At 36.0% G+C, this 14,906-nt stretch overlaps 1 protein-coding gene across 1 annotated transcript in view; it reads left to right on the top strand.

The window, feature by feature from the left end:
• COMMD10 (COMM domain containing 10) overlaps positions 1-14,906 on the top strand; it is a 155,757-nt gene that overhangs the window by 69,943 nt on the left and 70,908 nt on the right. The gene's annotated exons all lie outside the window — the stretch shown is intronic.

Genomic DNA, 14,906 nt, shown 5'->3' with positions numbered 1-14,906 from the left:
AACTTACTATATTTTCTAAGTTATATGTAACTTTTGTACCTGAAATATTAAAAAGGAAAAGCAACTAATACTTGCAAGTGAAGTGTACTAATTCAAAAAGAGAAAAGCATGAAAATGCAAACCTTAAATTTTATAAAACTTTCAGATAACTATATTTTTACTTTCTATATGATTTAAATATACAAAATACAAGTTGGGAAACAAAAACTTAAAAATAATATTTAAATCATGTAAAATGTGTTTAAAAAGTAAAAACAAACATATTACAAATACTCATTGGATATATTTGATTTATAATAAGTAAATTCCTACATTTTATAGTCTATTGTTGCCTTATTATATAACTTTCTACAGTATTGACATTGTAAAATTGTGCTTTTTTATCAAATACCATGACTGAAAATGAGTTTATAAGTGAGAATCATTTTATTTCCAGATTTTTGTATATAGATATTTTAAGTAGGAAAATATACTTACTAATATTGCTTTTAACTGCCCCAACTTCATTGTATATCCCTATATTTACTGGTACCTTCTACTAATCATCCTTGATTTGAAACTGATTTGCATTTTCTTCTTACCATATTCTTGGGTATTTAACTGGATGAAGAAAAGAACTAATGGAAATACTCCTGAGGGAAGATGACCTCAAGAGCAAACTCTCTGGGACCTATGTTAGTCAGGATTCTTTTGGGTGCTAGTGTCAGAGACCTAACAAATTAACTTAGTCACGATTTACTGGTCCAAGATGTACTACGAAATGAGGTGAATCTCTAGCTTTAGTCATGGCAGGATTCAAGGGGTCAAGCACTTTCACCACAGCTTTGGCTCCGCATCCTTCAATTCTGCTTTCCTCTGACTGTGTAGAGTTTATTCTCTGATAGGTTCTCTCCATGGACTGCATGTGTCCAGATATACATCATTCTTATAGTACCAGATTTCAGATAAGTGTGACTTTGTTTTCCCAGTGAATTGAAAATCTCCAGGAGGAGAAGGGAATATTGGTCCTGCTTGGTTCTCATGGCCACCAGGGATTGGAGTAGGAAGACCACATGATTGATAGCTACATCAGATTCACACTGAATGGAGTAGAGATATTTCCAAAAAAGAAAAGATGCCAGACAAGTATAGATGTCTTTTTTGGTAGGGCTGATTTACTTTGCTTTACAAGCTGTTCTGCTTACTTTTGTTTCACTACGTAATATACCATTCTTGGATTCAGTTGAGTTAAGTTGTTGCCTTTTTATTTTATTTTTCTGTTCTGCTTTATTTATTTAAGTTAAGTTGTTGCCTTTTTATTTTATTTTTTCTGTTCTGCTTGCTTTATTTATTTATTTATTTATTATTTATTGTTTAAAGTATTACGTATGTCTCCTTTTTTCCCTATTGAAGTTGTTGCCTTTTTAAAAGTCATAATCCTACTACTTCTGCTAGGATTTAGTTATTTATATCCAGTCTAAATTAGAACAGAATTTTTTTTTCTAATATGTAGCTGGTTTCACCTATATTGAAGAATTGGGAATTTGGGCTGTGAAAAGGAAAGTAGTAGGTATTTTGAAGGTTGGCAATATAATAGTGATAGACAGCATAACTTTGGAAGTCATATGGACCTGGATATGCCTTAACCACTTCCCAGCGACATGACCTTAGAAAGTCACTTAATTTTTCAAAGCCTGATTTTTTAACCTGTAAGATTAAAATAATACCTATCTCATATAGTGGTTATGAAAATTAAATGAGGTAAAACATGTAAAGCATTTATCACAATGCCTAGCACATAGTGGGTTCTCAGTAAGCTATAGCTGATATTATTCCCACCTTAATAACAGTAATAATGAACACTACTCCTTGCCACCCCGTTCCCAAATGGTCCCCAGTACCTGAGATTAGAAGTTTGAAAACGGTTCTGTAGTTCAACTAAATTAAGGCTCATATCAGCTTTTACAAATGAGTCTGGAAGTCTAACTGCTGTTCATAACATTTGTTCTATTTGGGAAATTGTTTTCAACTTGAAGAAAATATATTTTTGTAACATAACTCATTCTTTAGTGGAATTTGTCTCTCTTTGCTTTTCTATTATATCTAGTTCCTTTAATGAGGGCCAGGCAATCAAGTAAGTAACAATCAGAACTCATTTAGTAAAATGATAGAAGTCTTTTCTAGCAGAATAAAATAGTGTATATTCTCAGGCTGTTGACTGTTATAAGTTGTACTGTGATTATTGGCTTGTTTTGGGAACTGTTTAACTTGAAGCCTAATTAAGCTACAAATGAAATTTCAGGCTTTTTCATTTTGTTTTTATATTTAAGAAAAACAAATGTTTAAGATTTCACTCTAAAAGTCCTGTTATAACTTGCAGCCTTTTACAGTGGTGAGCTGATTGACTCAATATGAGGAAATGTGGTTATGGTAAGCAGACAAAGAATTCTCCTGAACTTGAGACTGTTAATTTTATGAAAACTGATCTCAATGTAAATTATACAAATTGCCAGGATAGATGTACACAACTGCACAGTGGGTGGTCAAGTGAGTCTGTTGCCCATTGCTTTATCTATAATATGTAGTACAGATGAATATTTTGAAGCCTTTTCATATTCAGAGAATTAGAATAATTGTACTTAGCATAGTAGCAAAAATTATTTGCCTCTTTAACTGTTTTGATATCAATGAGAAATAGTTCATGGATGAACAGTCTTAGACATACAAAGCTATAATGATGACTTTCTAGTATAAAAAAATGTAATGGCCAAATCTGTCAACACTCCCATGCCTGCTTTGGTTAATGTAGGTAATTACTACGTGATATTAAGGAGTCAGTGCTATGGCGTTGGTATCGGACTGGCTTACTTTTAAGAAAGAAAGTTTACTATTTATAACTATTATGTGTGGCATGCTTACATGCAAGCATTCCCCATGCTATTATTAGTCACAGAAATATTAAATATGTGCATATAGATGATGACATGATGTAATACAATTGGAAAAAATAGCTAATATAATATATTCTGCATGATGGATTTATATCTTCATATATAAAGGATAGCATATTACTAATTTTCACATTTATCAGGAAAAAATGACACTAAACAAAACCTCAAAAATAATGGATATTGTTTTAGTGTGACAGATGATCTTCTAAATAAAGCCTGGGAACATTGCTATACCTGTGTCCCTGTCTCTCAGTATGTGCTTACTTAAAAATAACATCTAGATGGTAAGTGTTTTCTCTTTATATACTGTCAGTAATTTATATAAGAATACAGGGTGGGGCAAAAGTAGGTTTAGAGTTGTGAGTACATGAAACAGTTTATTTTTATATTATTATTTACTAATTATATTATTTTCCACATGAACAACTGTAAACCTACTTTTGCCCCACCCCTATATATAAATCAAGAAAGGATTATTGTTTTTGGCAAACAAATATCTATCATTTTCATTTTTTATATTTTCTGCAATAAACACTTTTGGCACTTTTAAATGTGGGGGTTCTTTCACATTTCTCAGGCTAGTTCACAATCATAGAATCTTTAGTTTTGGAAGACTGTAAAGGTTACTTCATTCATTCCCCCTCCCCGCCCCCATCCATCTGATGGTAATGTGCTTTGCAGATTTAATATGAAAGTAACACCCTAGGCAACATTTTTTACTTGCTAAAATGTCATTGTATTTCAAGTAAACAGTTTTTTAAAATCTTTCTTGCCAATAAGAATTATAAGGAGAGTTTACAAAATTTATGGAAGGCCCTGCTACTTTTTCTCTCTGAAAGTGCAATAAAATGTAAATTACTATATGGGCTTCCATGGAATCACCAGTTACCCTTTGAGTAGAGTTCAGTTCAGATACAGAAGCACAGAGAGATTACATGACCTACCTAGGTTAAATATAGAGTTAGTAGTAGAGGTAGAATTGAAGTACAAGACCCTGATTCTCAGGTCAGTTCAGTATAAAGTCATGGATGCTTTCCTTGTGATTATTAAGGGAAGCTTGACAACCAAAAGTATAGTCACCTTATGTCATCTCTTATTTCATCTCCCCTCCCCTCCCTTTTCCTCTCCTTCCCTTCCCCTCTTCTCCCTTCCTCTTCTATCTTGTACACATAGTATTGGTTGTTTTGATAATTTTTCTATCACATATACACACACTTCACACACATTTTTAAAAACTTCATTTTATAGCCTTGAGTGAAGTTATCCTCAGAAATGTCCTTTGTTACCCTTAATGAGAAAGGTTTAATATTAGTCACAGCTGGAGAGAGAAAAGAAAACCTAGAAGGAGCAGTTTAATTTTCAATTACATTTTGGTTTTCTCCTTGCTGTATATTATAGGTGGATGCTTTTACTAGATTTTCACCTTTAAAAGCTAGTCTCTTGCCTCTGACTGATACTGTGAAGAATTCCTAAAACTGTATTGATATCAGTTAGTTGCTGTGGAAATAACTTTAATTTCGTAAAGGGACCCTGACTACACTGCTGCATTAAATGAAGAGAATAAGAAATTGCTCTTTGTTTTTAAGTCTGTAAAGCAAATGCCAGGAAGGTTTTTTATTTACCCAAAGTTATACAGTTGTAAATAACACAGGGGGGAACTAGAACATAATATTTGGACTCTCAATCAAATTCTCTTTATATTGCACTAAATTCCACCTTTCTGAAAAGTATTGTGGATGGCTCATATAGAGAAATGTTACAACAAGGTTTAAGTTATTATTTCTGATATATCATATTCATTTAGGTGTTTTTCTCTTCCGCCCTTTTTAGTAATTCTTTATTAACTTCCTGTTTGGATCCAGTTCCTGATTGTGTTGAATATTTAGAAGAATACTTGCCATTTTTGAAGAGAAAATATCTAATAATGTAACCTTCTTTCTCTATACTGTAGGCAGAAGGGGAACTGAAGCACAAATCTGTCTTCTCTTTTATTCACTTGAATTTACAGAATATGTTAAAATCAATTCTATGCAAACAAATATCATGTGATCAATCTACTTATATGCTTAATAAGAATTCAGAACCATGATTAAATTACAAAGTTTAATATCATTGTACTCCATTTTAATGTTAATATTTGATTTTTCTAATAATGGGTGTCTGCACATAAACTTTTTATTTACTCTGAAGGTTGTAGTATAGGATATTAAAGAAGACATTCAACTAAAACTCGATTTTCCTCATGAGCTCCCAGGTTCCCATAGCAATTTTAGACAACACATGCTGTTTACTGGAAGAGTAACTAGAGGATATAGTCTGATCACTCTCTGCCTCCCATGGTAAGCCTTCTGTTTGTTTTGTGAATTTAGTAGTTAAAGGTGCATGATAAAACTTTCCATCTCTGTTAGATGCTGCTAAATCAGACAGTAATAAAATGATTGCCATGCTCCAGCAGCTCTTCTTTTTATTCCAAATTAAACATTGATTTCCTAGATGGACATACATTTGCTGTATCCAAAACCTTCTTACTCTGAATGCTCTGTAAAGTACAACATAAATTTTAAATTCCAAATGAAAGGGAGGAGCCTTCCTCATAAGTGAAAACATTGTTTTAACAAATGAAAGAAAACATAAATTTTCATGGACATTTGCTTTTCATTTTTCTGACCGTATATAATTTTCCTAGCAATATAGAACAGTTCCCTGCAGTCCCTCCCATTTAATTTTTGAAGCAGTAAAGTACATTAAATCTTAATTAGCCATACTACCTATAGTAGCATCTGGTGTTACTGATTTTTTTCTGGCATCTAAAAGCAGTGCAGTAGTCATTCCTTACCTGGGGGAAAAGATTCCAGCATTCTGTTTCATTAGGTAATTTTTCTAGTCTTTCTTTCAGTTACATGATTTGTTGAAGAACAGTATATGTATTCAGTTACATGATTAGTTTAAAAAAATATATACATATTATATACATACATACATATGTGCATATATGTGTATTCATATATGCAAATATGTGTGTGTTTATATGTATATATGTTCCTTTCTATTTCAGACCTTGGAAAAATATAAAATCATGAAAAAATAAGGTCAAGAAAGCTTCTTTTAAGAAACTAAGTTGTTAAGCCATTTTTACACCTTTATATCACAGATATTAAGAAAACTTAAGGGTTTAATTTGTTTAGACATTTAAAAAAACATTTATTTGATTTTTATTTAGTTTTCTTTGTATTCTCAGTTATATGTTTGCTTCCTATTATTCTCAGTGTTTTTTATTTCGCTACAACACTGTGAATTCCATCTCACTTAGAATATGAGAACGATGAGGGTGAGGATTTTGACTTTCTGATTAATCTGATGGTCTCTAACTGTAGAACAATGCCTGGTACGCCTTAGGTATTTGGGAAAATGAAAGTAGAAAGACATGTTTGCTGTGGCTATAAAGGAACTCTGGGCTGGCTGTTTTCACCAGTGTCAACCGTGGTACCTTTACACATTTTTGCTTAATACATTTTTTAGAAAATGAATGAATACAAAAATTAGGCTTTAATAACCTACTTTGGAAAACTACTTGTCAATATCTTCTAAAATTGAACATGCATATACCATATAATCCAGAAATTATACTTCCAGGAATATGCCTACCTGAAATGCAGATATCTGTGTTTACCAAAAGACATGGACAAAAATGTTTATAGAAATACTATTTATGATGGCCCCAATATAGAAACTATTTAAGTGCCCATGGACAGTAGAATGGATAAATTATAATATTGTCATAAATGAAATAATATATAGTGAGACTATAAGAACTACAGCTATATTTAACACTGGATGAATCACATAAATATGATGTTGAGTGAAAGATGCCAGAGGCAAAAGAACACATGATAATCTTACTTATATAAAGTTCAAATCTCTGATGTTAGATGTCAGGATAGTGTTTACCCTTGAAGGGGCAGGACTAGAAGGGGACATGAGGAGGGACTTTTAGAATGCTCTAATGTTTTGTACTATAAAGAAGTTATGTTTCATACTTAAAGATATTACAACATGACAGTCCTGCTTTAGAAAAACTAACTTAATGAAAGAGCAACAAACTAACATTGGCTGAGTCAAGTAAATGATCCTACCTAATAAAATGGTAATATGTAAATTATCATCACTCCGCTACGCCCACGATTGGGCCAGTGGGAGGGGCACGGGGTGGGACTCGGGGTGGCTGGGGTAGCCGATTGGGCCAGCGGGACGCTGAGCTTGCGTCCTCAGCGTCTGCGCCATGGCTGTGCTGCGGACAGAAGGGGCCTCTGGGGCAGCGAGCTCACGTCCCACGCGGACCATCAAAAGCGGGGGAGCTGAGTGCCTGTCTGCTCTGGCACCAGGCCTTTCGGAAGCCTCCGCCGAGCTGGAGGCTTCCGAAAGGCCTGGTGCACCAGTGGACAGGCACCCAGCTCCCCCGCGATCGAAAGCGAAAGCGTGTAGGGGACCCTACACGTGCATGATTCAATCATGCACTGGGCCTCTAGTGTACAAATAAAATACTTTGAGTGAGTGGAGAATGGAATCACTAATTCTATTAAGGTGTGGTAGCCTTCTGTCTTTTGAGGAATATTGAGTAAATGTACCATCAAATCTAAGCCAGTGGTTATGGTTCTGATTGCCTGGAGTTGGGGCTTTATACAAAGTGGGTCTTGCAAGGAGATTGAAGATTAGAAATGAGGTTCCAATGAAGGAGGTGCTAGGGAAAGGGACATTGGTATGGGGGGTAAATGGAGAAAGGAGGGTATAAAGTGGTAGGCCAGGGTGATAGGTCTAATAGAACTTCTGATTAAAAAAAATGCCACCTGTATATTACTTCAAGTAATTACTCTTGGTATTTTGTTGAAACAAGATAATGAATTCATCACATTTTATGATCCCAGCCATCTTTATTTTAAGAAAACTAACTGGATTTTTAATGGTTTCTTTTAATAGGACAGTGGTATATGTGAGTACAGACATTGAAATCTATTAGCAAACCCAGGTTAGAAGTTTAATGATTATAGGAATTGAAGAATATTATAAAGTAGAGGTCCGGTGCATGAAATTCGTGCACTTGGGGGAGGGGATCCCTCAGCCCGGCCTGCACCCTTTTGCAGTCCGGGAGCCCTTGGGGGATGTCCAACTGATGGCATAGGCCTGCTCCCTGTGGTCTAAGCTGGCAATTGGACATGCTTAGTGCTACCGCGGAGGAAGGGCAGGCTCCAGCCACCATTGCTGCGCTTGCCAGCCATGAGCCCGGCTTCTGGCTGAGCAGCGCTCCTCCTGTGGGAGTGCACTAACCACCAGAAGGCAGCTCCTGCGTTGAGTGTCTGCCCCTGGTGGTCAGTGTGCATCATAGCAACCAGTCGTTCCACTATTCGGTCATTTTGCATATTGGCCTTTTATTATATAGGTCTAGAGGCCTGATGCACGAAAATTCGTGCAAGAGTAGGCCTTCCTTCCCCTGGCTACTGGCACCGGCTTTTCTCCGGCACCCGGGACCCGGGCTGGCTTCCCTCGGGCTGCCGGCAGGCACCCGGGACCCAGGCTGGCTTCCCTCCAGCCCCGGCTTCGTCAGGAAGGATGTCCAGTCTAATTGGCATATTACCCTTTTATTATTATAGATACCTGACACATAACTACTTTTTGAAGAGTGACTGTAATAAAACTTTGGTCATGTGTTTTTTTGTAGTCAATATTTTCAGAAACAAACTTGGTGCATAATAATATTGAATGTTTTTAGAAAAATGAGTCTGTATCTTTTATCTCTGTGAACTACACAATGGCTAGGAAGTACCTTCTATAAAATAGGGATTTAATATGTTAATAAATGACTATTTATGGAGATAATGTACTTTATTTCTCTTATTAGTTTGTTATCTTTTATAAGCCTACTTTCTTTTAGAGAATCATCATGATATAACTTGCCAGAGAGCCTTAGTCTATGCAAGCAGTAGACCCTTTTCATTATGAGAAGTTCAAAGACCTGAATATACTAATGATTACCACTAAAGCATGTCTTAATAATTATTCTACTAAATGATGAATTGCAAAGATGCCAAAGTCAAACTGAGATGTGAATGCCAGGCTCCCTCACGAGCTGGGTGATTTGCTAGTTCATATCAGTCTTTCAGCTTTATTTTAGTGTGATTCAAATGTGTGCCTCAGCAAAATAACAAATTATCACAGTCCCTGGACCCGGGGTCACAGTGAAAATATTCACTCAATATTGAGGGTCTACATAAAGATTCTTAACCTGTGTGGGTTCTGTCTTCAGAAGGCTATTAAGCTCCTAAGATTGTCTGCTACATTTTATATGTATGTGCATATGCATTTTTTTCTAATGTCTATACCATTTATGAGTAAAATCAAGTCTATAACCCAAAAAAGGTTAAGGACCAATATATTCATAACCTCCTTAGAAGTCTCTTTATATTGACTAAACATTTGCCATCTTATTTTCTTGATATACAGCATATACCTCTAGAGGAATAAAGATGTCCTGCATGTTTATCAGTCTTATTTTAATTTTACAGTCTAGAAAATTTGTGGCCTTTTCATAATACAGTGGTATTTTTTATGTGAATTAATATTTTATTGCAGTGTAGTGTCACTGAATGAATATGATTGATAAAACATAAATGATGCTTTAGGTAGTCTTATTATTTATATACCTGAATTCATTATTAAAGAGGCAAAGAACCAATTTCTCATATTTTACATGCATCTCTTTTCATTAAGTAGAGTATTTTAAAGCAAATTTTGGATTGAATTTTAAGTTTTCATATTCAGAAAATACCTGCTTTTATGGAAGTACATAACCTTAACTCATTCTGTAGAAATAAGATCTTATCATACAGAAAATAACAGTACAGTACAGACTAAACAGTGGTTATTATGAGTGTATGTGAATATTCTGTTTAAACTGATAGAATCACACTTCGTCTTTAAAGTTTTAGCTATTGCTTCCTGGACCTTTGAGTTGTCTAAGGAAAGCAAATTTCCTAGAAAGCAGATCCACAGAGAGAGTTGAAAATGAGCAAGAGAAGAATTAGAAGAAGTATTTATACTCTAACATTAATATTTTGGGATTAGAAATAATTTATTCTAAAACTCCAGTACCCACAGTTATTAAATTTACCACCTACATTAATGAACAAATGTGTTGCTATTTTGCTGATTTAGGAATTAAATTTTGAAAACAAGAAAAATATTTGTCACTAAAGAAAGGAAGCACATTGCCTCTATTAATAAAGAGACTAGAATTAACAGCCATTTGTTGGGTATTTACCCTGTTACAGGCACTTTTACATATCACCTCATTTGATTTTTGCAAATGTCTGAGATAAACAATACTGCCATTTTGATATCCTATATAATAAAGAGGTAATATGCAAATTGACATCACTCCAACACACAAGATGGCAGCCCCCGTGTGGTCAAAGATGGCCACCTCCATGTTGACACAAGATGGCTGCCACAAGATGGCCAGCAGGGGAGGGCAGTTGGGGGTGACCAGGCCAGCAGGGGATAGCAGTTAGAGGCGACCAGGTCGGCAGGGGAGGGCAGTTGGGAGTGACCAGGCCTGCAGGTGAGGGCAGTTGAGAGTGACCAGGCCTGCAGGGGAGGGCAGTTAGGGGTGACCGGGCTAGCAGGGGAGGGCAGTTTGTGGCAATCAGGCCTGCAGGGGAGGATAGTTAGGGGTGACCAGGTTGGCAGGGGAGGGCAGTTAAGGGTGACCAGGCCGGCAGGGGAGGGCAGTTAATGGCAGTTGGGCCAGCAGGGGAGCAGTTAGACATCATTTAGGCTGGCAGGGAAGTGGTTAGGGGGTGATCAGGCTGGCAGGCAGAAGCAGTTAGGGGCAATCAGGCAGGCAGGCAGGCAGGCAAGCAGTTGGGAGCCAGCAGTACTGGATTGGAGAGGGTGCAGGCTGGGCTGAGGAACAACCCCCCCCCCCCCCGCACGAATTTCGTGCACCAGGCCTCTAGTGGATATTATAACACAGAGTCCCTTGTTCAAGGTGTTCTTTGGACCTTTAAAAGCAAGCTATAATAGGTCTTCAGTATTTGTTAAATTGAATTGCGCTATCTATGAATCTCTGATCCTTTTTTTAGCATTTCCATGTCCCCATAATTTTCCTGTGGTTAAATTATGGCCTCAAGACCCCAGACCTTAATCCATGTAACATGGAAATGCAAGTATGTGCCACTTTGTTATCAAGCTTTTATCATAATTTTAGAAGAAATATGATTATATTTTATAATCCTATGAAAAAGTAAGTGAAGTAGATTTCCTAAACCTCCACTTGTGCTTATTAAACAGCAATGATTGGGCTAGAGCAGTGGTTGGCAAACTCATTAGTCAACAGAGCCAAATATCAATAGTACAACGATTGAAATTTCTTTTGAGAGCCAAATTTTTTAAACTTAAACTTCTTCTAATGCCACTTCTTCAAAATAGACTCGCCCAGGCCGTGGTATTTTGTGGAAGAGCCACACTCAAGGGGCCAAAGATCTGCATGTGGCTCGTGAGCCGCAGTTTGCCAACCACGGGGCTAGAGATTGATTGAAATACAGTCACACACTAGATAACATTGTTTTGGTCAATAACATACCTCATATACCATGGTGGTCACATAAGATTACAATAGAACTAAAAAATTCTTTTTGCCTAGTGACATTGTAGCTATCATAATATCATAACTCAACGAGTTACAATTACCTATAGTGTTTAGTACAGTAACATGCTGTACAAGTTTGTAGCCTAGGATCAATAGACTATACCATACAGCCTAGGTGTATGGTAGGCTATACAACTAAATTACTGGTGTTTAACTTTGACAAAGTAGATATAACTGCATCACTTGACCATGGGCCCTGCATAGATTGAAAGTTATATGATAGCTCCTATTTTTATAAAATTGTTTTTGAATTAAATTTTTTGTACTTTCAGTTTAGTGATCTATTTTTGAGGTGACCCCACTGATTGTTTTTGGATGTTATGTTTTTGTTCTAGCCACCATTCTTTGTTTAAATGGGTAGTAAGTCAGGAAGAAAATAAGGGTGGTTTGGAGTCCTTGTTTCTTTTCTTTTTTTTTTTTTTAAAAAAAATAGATTCTTATTGACTTCAGAGAGGAAGGGAGAGGGATAGAAGGATAGAAACATCAATATGAGAGCGAATCATTGATAGGCTGCCCCCTGCACGCCCCACACTGGGGGTCGAGACCGCAACCCAGCTATGTGCCCTGACTGAGAATCAAACCATGACCTCCTGGTTCATAGGTCAATGCTCAACCGTTGAGCCATGTTAGCTGGGTATTTACTCAGATTTTTGTTTATTTTCTCAGATTTTTTTTTTTCTTACCAGAGGAAGAATAACTAGATAGATAGATAGATAGATAGATAGATAGATAGATAGATAGATAGATAGGAAAAGAGACAGATAATTCCACCAGAAAAATAAAATAAAACCTATGTGGCAGCTGGTGACTGCATGTATTGATCTATGCATGTCCTGTAGTGAGCAAGTGGGTGTCTGTACGCCTCGGTGCACCAGCATTGGTACTCTTTGTTCTATAGTCCAAGTAAAGATGTGATGAAAGGAGGGAAAATGTTAATGCTCCCTGCGGTATTAAAGAGTAGAGTAGAGGGAGGACACAGAGCACAATTAAGAATTTGTAATGTCTTCCTCTCTAGTCATAATTAAGTCCAATTTAATCTTGTTACTCTAGTCTCCTGAAAATATTACCAAAGTTTAAAAGGATAAATAGTAAGACACTTCATGTGGATCTTAAGAAAAGTTAGTTTTGACTGCTGGAATTAAATTTTAATAGTTTAATTTGGAAATCTACTCATCCTAAAATCTCTCTTTGTAAAAACATAGAAACTTGTAGTAGTATGGGTTAGAATTATTTTGGCTAATAATTATAGTTTCTATACCCATTAGGTTATCAAACTCTTATATTCCAAATAATATTAAGTTGACTCATTGATTCATCTAGTTAAATGGAAATGTGCTTTTAGAAGTAGGATAGAATCTATTTGTAGTCACAAAGTTCACACAGTGTTTTTTGAGTGAATTTAATATTCTATTCAGGAACATGAGGCTGGTCAGAAAGATAATCTTACAAGAAATTATCTCAGTTATTGATTTTGACCTTTTGTTCACAAAAGAAGCTAGAATTCAAGAGAAAATAACATTTAGACTTTTTTTACATTATGGTTTAGTTTATTGATATCTGCAGATTGCTCTTGATTAGACTATATAAAATATTTAATAGTATTTTGTGTTATTTTAGTTTTATTTTTCTGTGTTTATTTCTTTCAAGTTGACATCTTTCACATATTTTTGCTGTCCATCTATGCATTGCTGTCCATCTATACAGGAATCAGATATATTCTTTATCAAGTGATATTTTTCTTAAAAAGATAAAAGACAGGATAAAACATGAGGAAATTAAATCTTAGAACTACTTCAGAAACATCAGTGGATTTTTACTTATTCAGTGATGAGAGGTGTAATATATATATGTTAGAGAAAAGTATAAAGCCTGGTGCACTGGGTGGGAAGGTCCCTCAGCCTGGCCTGTGCCCACTCTCGGTCTGGGACCTCTTGGGGGATGTCCGTCTGCCTCCTGGTGGACAGTGCACATCATAGCAACTGGTCGTTCCAGTTTGGTTGATTTGCATATTATGCTTTTATTATATAGGATATATGCTAGAGAAAAGATTTTTCTTTTTTTTTTAATGTCACAAATTCATGGATGTACCTAGAGAACATTATGCTAAGTGAAATAAGCCAGTCAGAAAAAGACAAGTACCATATGATTTCACTCATATGTGGAATTTAATGAACTGAACTAACAAGCAGAATAGAGACAGACTGATAGATAGATAGCAGGCAGACAGCTCTGGTGGGAGGACTGGTATTGGGATAGGGTGGAGGAATTGAGCAAAAAAGAAATAAAAAGAAAACTCATGGACACAGATAAATAGTGTGGTGATTGCAGGGTGGGGGTGGAAGAGAGTATGGGGGTATAAATGGTGATAGGAAAATAAAGAAAGAAAATAAAGAAAAAAGTCAAAAATTAATTTTTTAGCCACAATGTGAAGATTTTCAGTCTTTCAAAGGCAAAAACAAAAAGAAATTTAAGGAAAATCACTTTTTCTCAAAACATGGACATTTTTTGACGCAGATATGTGAACTACTGCCAGATTCTCCTTAAAATGTTAGATTCACCCAGAGAATTGTTAGCTGGGTGTATCAGGTCACTCCTATGCAAGGAACATTCTTCCCTGCAGTATCAGACTTAAGTCTTCATTCAGGTCTTGGGAAAACAAAAATAACAGGACGTTTCACAGCAATCGGGGCAGACAAAATGACAGCATGATTTCCTGCTCTTTAATTAGAGAAAAGATTTTTCACTGCACTGTAATATGTGCGGCAAGAAATAATAAGTATGTTTATTCATATTTTACCTGAACATCATTTATTCAACAAATATTTATTGAGTTTCAAACTAGGTGCTCCAGGAATATAGTACTTGCAAACATATTGTTGAATCAGACATTACATTTATAATTAGAAATTTTAGGAATTCTAGGAAGGGGAAGCTCATGGTGTATTCAGAGCACAGTCCAGGGAGCTTTAGCCTATTCTAGGGGACCTTAGGAAAGATCTAAGCTGAGACATGAGCAGAAATGTAAGACTGGTCAGAGCCAGAGAGAAGCCATGTAATTTAGGCATTGGGAATAGTATGTTCAAAAACCCTGATGAGACTATAACATATTGTGGGGATCTCTGAAAGATGTTCATAATCATTGGAATGGAGGCAGTGAGGTGAGGTGAAGCCAGACTGGAATGATTTAAAAGGCAACCCTTGAAATCATCTGATTAAAATAAGGTAGCCTTGAGTGGAGGCCTGGCCCTGCCAGGGTGTGCGGAAAGTTTGGCTTC

Source organism: Cnephaeus nilssonii, assembly GCF_951640355.1.
Source record: "Cnephaeus nilssonii genome assembly, chromosome: 2".
NCBI lineage: Eukaryota > Metazoa > Chordata > Mammalia > Chiroptera > Vespertilionidae > Cnephaeus > Cnephaeus nilssonii.
This window is presented reverse-complemented; position numbering and strand designations above follow the sequence as displayed.